The sequence below is a fragment of the Arachis hypogaea genome, chromosome 11 (assembly GCF_003086295.3).
Source record: "Arachis hypogaea cultivar Tifrunner chromosome 11, arahy.Tifrunner.gnm2.J5K5, whole genome shotgun sequence".
Taxonomy (NCBI): domain Eukaryota; kingdom Viridiplantae; phylum Streptophyta; class Magnoliopsida; order Fabales; family Fabaceae; genus Arachis; species Arachis hypogaea.
In genome coordinates, this window is record NC_092046.1 from 102148720 (window position 1) to 102155589 (window position 6870).

At 40.3% G+C, this 6870-nt stretch overlaps 1 non-coding gene across 1 annotated transcript; it reads left to right on the forward strand.

The window, feature by feature from the left end:
• Nucleotides 1-6081: 6081 nt before the first annotated feature.
• LOC112725847 (small nucleolar RNA R71) lies at nt 6082-6189 on the forward strand. Its single transcript, XR_003164929.1, has one exon. It is a non-coding gene; the product is annotated as a small nucleolar RNA R71 (small nucleolar RNA).
• Nucleotides 6190-6870: the final 681 nt, after the last annotated feature.

Genomic DNA, 6870 nt, shown 5'->3' on the forward strand with positions numbered 1-6870 from the left:
TGAGATGCTTGATAATACATCAGAGGTGTTCCCTTTACTCATCTTCCGGAGAAATCCGTATCTTCAGAAAAGATCTCGCGTACTCGAAAATCAGGGTTGTTACACACACACCTGTGCGTACGCACAAGTCCCAGCACGTGACTCACTTAATGCAAATCGCTGGGGGTAATTTCTGGGCCTCCAGAGCCCATTTTTGTGACTTTCTGAAGCTGATTCTTGCTATATCAAAGTGCCTTCATTCCATGTGAAAGGGGGTAGAAATTAGGGTTAGTTTAGCATCATGTAGGTCATTTTCTAGAGAGAGAAGCTCCCCCTTCTCTCTAGAATTAGGGTTTCTTAGTTTAATTTCTTTGTAATTGGTGTGCAGAAATTGTGACGGTTCATTCCTTGGTAACGGCACTAAAAACTTAATATGCACGTTCATAATCTTAGTTCTTTGTCACAACTTCGCACAACTAACCTGCAAGTGCACTGGGTCGTCCAAGTAATAAACCTTACGTGAGTAAAGGTCGATCCTACGGAGATTGTCGGCTTGAAGCAAGCTACAGTCACCTTGTAAATCTCAGTCAAGCAGATTCAATTGATTATGGAGATTTAGTAATTAAAAGATAAATAAAATATAAAATAAAGATAGTGATACTTATGTAATTCATTGGTGAGAATTTCAGATAAGCATATAGAGATGCGTTCGTTCCTCCTGAACCTCTGGTTTCCTATTGTCTTCATCCAATCATTCATACTCCTTTCTATGGCAAGCTGTATGTTAGGCATCACCGTTGTCAATGGCTACATCCTGTCCTCTCAGTGAAAATGGTCCAATGCGTTGTCACTGCATGGCTAATCATCTGTCGGTTCTCGATCATACTGGAATAGGATCCATTGATCCTTTTGCGTCTGTCACTACGCCCAGCACTCGCGAGTTTGAAGCTTGTCACAGCCATCCCTTCCCAGATCCTACTCGGAATACCACAGACAAGGTTTAGACTTTCCGGATCTCAAGAATGGCCGTCCATGGATTCTAACTTATACCACGAAGATTCTGATTAAGGAATCCAAGAGATACTCATTCAATCGAAGGTAGAACGAAGGTGTTTGTCAGGCACGCATTCATAGGTTGAGAATGGTGATGACTGTCATGATCATCACATTCATATTGAAGTGCAAATGAATATCTTAGAATCAGAATAAGCTTGAATTGAATAGAAAAATGATAGTACTTTGTATTAATTCATGAGGAACAGCAGAGCTCCACACCTTAATCTATGGTGTGTAGAAACTCTGCCGTTGAAAGTACATAAGTGATAATGGAGTTCATTGGACTCGGCCCTAGAGGGGAACGGGAGTCACCAAGACCACTGAATACAATAATAAAAGGTCCTATTTATACTAAACTAGTTACTAGGGTTTACAGAAATGAGTAAATGATGCAGAAATCCACTTCCGGGGCCCACTTGGTGTGTGCTTGGGCTGAGCATTGAGCTTTACACATGTAGAGGCTTTTAACTCCACTTTGCAACCTGTTTCTGGCGTTTAACTCCAGAATGCAGCATAGAACTGGCGTTGAACGCCAGTTTGTGTCATCTAAACTCGGAAAAAGTATGGACTATTATATATTTCTATAAAGCCCTGAATGTCTACTTTCCAACGCAATTGAGAGCGCGCCATTTGGATTTCTGTAGCTCCAGAAAATCCACTTTGAGTGCAGGGAGGTCAGAACCCAACAGCATCTGCAGTCCTTCTTCAACCTCTGAATCTGATTTTTGCTCAAGTCCCTCAATTTCAGCCAGAAAATACCTGAAATCATAGAAAAACACACAAACTCATAGTAAAGTCTAGAAATGTAATTTTTTATTAAAAACCAATAAAAATATACTAAAAACTAACTAAATCATACTAAAAACTATGTAAAAATAATGCCAAAAAGCGTATAAATTATCCGCTCATCACAACACCAAACTTAAATTGTTTCTTGTCCCCAAGCAACTGAAAATCAAACAGGATAAAAAGAAGAGAATATACTATAAATTCCAAAATATCAATGAAACTTAGTTCCAATCAGATGAGCGGGACTTGTAGCTTTTTGCCTCTTGAATAGTTTTGGCATCTCACTTTATCCATTGAAGTTCAGAATGATTGGCATCTATAGGAACTCAGAGTTCAGATAGTGTTATTGATTCTCCTATTTCAGTATGTTGATTCTTGAACACAGCTACTTTATGAGTCTTGGCCGTGGCCCTAAGCACTTTGTTTTCCAGTATTACCACCGGATACATAAATGCCACAGACACATAACTGGGTGAACCTTTTCAGATTGTGACTCAGCTTTGCTGAAGTCCCCAATTAGAGGTGTCCAGGGTTCTTAAGCACACTCTTTTTTTGCTTTGGACCGTGACTTTAACCGCTCAGTCTCAAGTTTTCACTTGGCACCTTCACGCCACAAGCACATGGTTAGGGACAGCTTGGTTTAGCCGCTTAGGCCAGGTTTTTATTCCTTTAGGCCCTCCTATCCACTGATGCTCAAAGCCTTGGATCCTTTTTATTTACCCTTGCCTTTTGGTTTTAAGGGCTATTGGCTTTTTGCTCTTGCCTTTTGGTTTAAAGAGCTTTTGGCTTTTTCTGCTTGCTTTTTTTTTTCGCTATTTTTTTTTTCTGCAAGCTTTTGTATTCACTGCTTTTTCTTCCTTCAAGAATCATTTTTATGATTTTTCAGATTATCAAATAACATTTCTCCTTTTCATCATTCTTTCAAGAGCCAACATATTTAACATTCATAAACCACAATATCAAAAGACATATGCACTGTTCAAGCATTCATTCAGAAAACAAAAAGTATTGTCACCACATCAAAATAATTAAACTAGTTTCAAGGATGAATTCGAAACCTTGTACTTCTTGTTCTTTTGTTTTTAAAATAGTTTTCATTTAAGAGAGGTGATGGATTCATAGGACATTCATAGCTTTAAGACATAGACACTTAAACATAAATGATTATATAGTAAAGACACAAACATAATTAAACATGAAGCATGGAAACCGAAAACAAAAAATAAATAGACAAGGAGATTAAGGAATGAGTCCACCTTAGTGAGGGTGGCATCTTCCTCTTCTTGAAGAACCAATGGTGCTTTAGAGCTCCTCTATGTCTCTTCCTTGTCTTTGTTGCTCCTCCCTCATAGCTCTTTGATCTTCTCTAATTTTATGAAAGATGATGGAGTGATCTTGGTGCTCCATCCTTAGTTGTCCATGTTGGAGCTTAATTCTCCTAGGGAAGTGTTGATTTTCTCCCAATAGTTTTGTGGAGAAAAGTGCATCCCTTGAGGTATCTCAGGAATTTCATGTTGGGGAGTTTCCTCATACTCTTGTTGAGGTCCATGATCTCTTGTTTGCTCCATCATTTTCTTAGTGATGAGCTTTTGAGATGAATCTCTCCATCTCCCATGACTCAGAGGTAGAAGCAATTGCCTTCCCTTTCCTCTTTCTAGAGGTTTCTCTGGCCTTAGGTGCCATATATGGTTATGGAAAAATAAAAAGATATGCTTTTACCACACCAAACTTAATATGTTTGCTCATCCCCGAGCAAAAGAAGAAAGAAAGTAGTAGAAGAAGAAGAAAATAAAGGAGATGGGGGAAGAAGATGTATTCGGCCAAGGAGAAGAAGAGAGGGTTGTGTTGTGTGAAAATAAAGACAGAGTGGGGGGTTTATATAGGAGTGAGGGGGGTGTAGGGTTCGGCCATTAGGGTTGGGTTTGGGAGGGAAATTAGTTTGAATTTTGAAGGTAGGTGGGGTTTATTTGGAAGAAAGCATGGATGTGAGTGGTGAAGAGGTGATGGGAAAGAGTGATTGAGGTGATTGGTGAAGGGTATTTGGGGAAGAGAATTATGAAAAGGAGTGAAGATGAGAGAAGAAGTGGTGGGGATCCTGTGGGGTCCACAGAGCAAGTGGGGTCAAGGACTTAACATCCCTGCTCCAATTAGGCGTGTAAAACGCCCTTGCTGTGCAATCCTGGCGTTTAACGCCAGACTGCTGCCTGTTTCTGGCGTTAAACGCCCAAATGTAGCTTGTTTCTGGCGTTTAACGCCAGGCAGATGCTTGTTTCTGGCATTAAACACCAGCTTGGTGCCTGTTTCTGGCGTTAAACGCCAGACAGATGCTTGTTTCTGGTGTTTAAACGCCAGACTGCTCTCCTCCAGGGTGTGCTATTTTCAATGCTGTTTTTCATTCTGTTTTTTATTTTTCAGTAGTTTTTGTGACTTCACATGATCATCAACCTAATAAAACACGAAATAACAAAAAAGAAAATAAAATAGATATGATTAAATAACATTGGGTTGCCTCCCAACAAGCGCTTCTTTAATGTCAATAGCTTAATAGTGAGCTCTCATGGAGCCTCATAGATTATCAGAGCAAGGTTGGAACCTCCCAACACCAAACTTAGAGTTTGACTGTGGGGGTTCAACACCAAACTTAGTGTTTGGTTGTGGCCTCTCAACACCAAACTTAGAGTTTGACTGTGGGGGCTTTGGTTGACTCTGTAGTGAGAGAAGCTTTTCATGCTTCCTCTCCATGGTTACAGAAGGAGATCCTTGAGTCTTAAACACAAGGTTGTCCTCATTCAGTTGAAGGACCAATTCTCTTCTGTCCACATCAACCACAACTCTTGCTGTGGCTAGGAAGGATCTTCCAAGGATGATGGATTCATCCTCATCCTTCCCAGTGTCTAGGATTATGAAATCAGCAGGGATGTAAAGGCCTTAAACCTTTACTAACACGTCCTCTACTTGTCCATAAGCCTGTTTTCTTGAGTTATCTGCCATCTCTAATGAGATTCTGGCAGCTTGCACCTCAAAGATCCCAAGTTTCTCCATTACAGAGAGTGTCATTAAGTTTATTCTTGACCCCAGGTCACACAGAGCCTTCTCAGAGGTCATGGTGCCTATGGTATAGGGTATTAAGAATTTGCCTGGATCCTGTTTCTTTTGAGGTAATTTCTGCCTATCCAATGCATTTAGTTCATTGGTGAGCAAAGAAGGTTCATCTTCCCAAGTCTCATTACCAAATAATTTGGCATTCAGCTTCATGATTGCACCAAGGTACTTAGCAACGTGCTCTTCAGTAATTTCTTCATCCTCTTCAGAGGAAGAGTACTCATCAGAGCTCATAAAGGGCAGAAGGAAGTTCAATGGAATCTCTATGGTCTCTAGATGAGCCTCAGATTCCTTTGGTTCCTCAAAGGGGAACTCCTTATTGGTCACTGGACGTCCCAGAAGGTCTTCCTCACTAGGATTCACGTCCTCCTCTTCCCTTGTAGGTTCGGCCATGATGGTCAAATCAATGGCCTTGCACTCTCTCTTTGGATTCTCTTCTGTATTGCTTGGGAGAGTACTAGGAGGAGTTTCAGTGACTCTTTTACTCAGCTGGCCCACTTGTGCCTCTAAATTTCTAATGGAGGACCTTGTTTCATTCATGAAACTCACAGTGGCCTTAGATAGATCAGAGACTATATTTGCTAAGCTAGATGGATTCTGCTCAGAATTCTCTGTCTGTTGCTGAGTGGATGATGGAAAAGGCTTGCTATTGCTAAACATGTTTCTTCCACCATTATTAAAGCCTTGTTGAGGCTTTTGTTGATCCTTCCATGAGAAATTTGGATGATTTCTCCATGAGGGATTATAGGTGTTTCCATAGGGTTCACCCATGTAATTCACCTCTGCTATTGCAGGGTTTTCAGGATCATAAGCTTCTTCTTCAGAAGATGCCTCTTTAGTACTGTTGGATGATTCCTTCAATCCATTCAGATTCTGAGAGATCATATTGACTTGCTGAGTCAATATTTTATTCTGAGCCGATATGGCATTCAGAGTATCAATTTCGAGAACTCCTTTCCTCTGAGGCGTCCCATTACTCATAGGATTCCTTTCAAAAGTGTACATGAACTGGTTATTTGCAACCATGTTATTGAGTTCTTGAGCTTCTGCAGGCATTTTCTTTAGGTGAATGGATCCACCTGCAGAATGGTCTAATGACATTTTAGATAATTCAGACAGGCCATCATAGAATATATCCATGATGGTCCATTCTAAAAGCATGTCAGAAGGACACTTTTTGGTTAGTTCCTTGTATCTCTCCCAAGCTTCATAGAGGGATTCACCTTCCTTCTGTCTGAAGGTTTAAACATCCACTCTAAGCTTGCTAAGCTTTTGAGGAGGAAAGAACTTGGCTAGGAAAGCCATGACCAGCTTATCCCAAGAGTTCAGGCTGTCTTTAGGTTGAGAGTCCAACCATATTCTAGCTCTGTCTCTTACAGCAAATGGGAAAAGCATAAGCCTGTAGACCTCGGGATCAACCCCATTGGTCTTGATAGTATCACAGATCTGCAAGAATTCAGTTAAGAACTGAAAAGGATCTTCTGATGGAAGTCCATAAAACTTGCAGTTCTGTTGCATCAGAGAAACTAATTGAGGTTTCAGCTCAAAACTGTTTGCTCCAATGGCAGGGATTGAGATGCTTCTTCCATGTAAATTGGAATTAGGTGCAGTAAAGTCACCAAGCATCTTCCTTGTATTGTTATTATTTTCGGCCATATCTCCTTCTTTTTCGAAAATTTCTGTCAGATTTTCTCCAGAGAGTTGTGCTTTAGTATCCCTTAGCTTCCTCTTCAGAGCCCTTTCAGGTTCAGGGTCAGCTTCAACAAGAATGTTATCCTTGTTCCTGCTCATATGAAAAAGAAGAAAACAAAAAAGAAAATATGGAATTCTCTATGTCACAGTATAGAGATTCCTTTATGTGAGTAGAAGAAGAAAAGAAATTCGAACACAGAAAGAGGGAGAGGGTTCGAATTTTTAAGAAGAAGAGAAGTATTAGTAGATAAA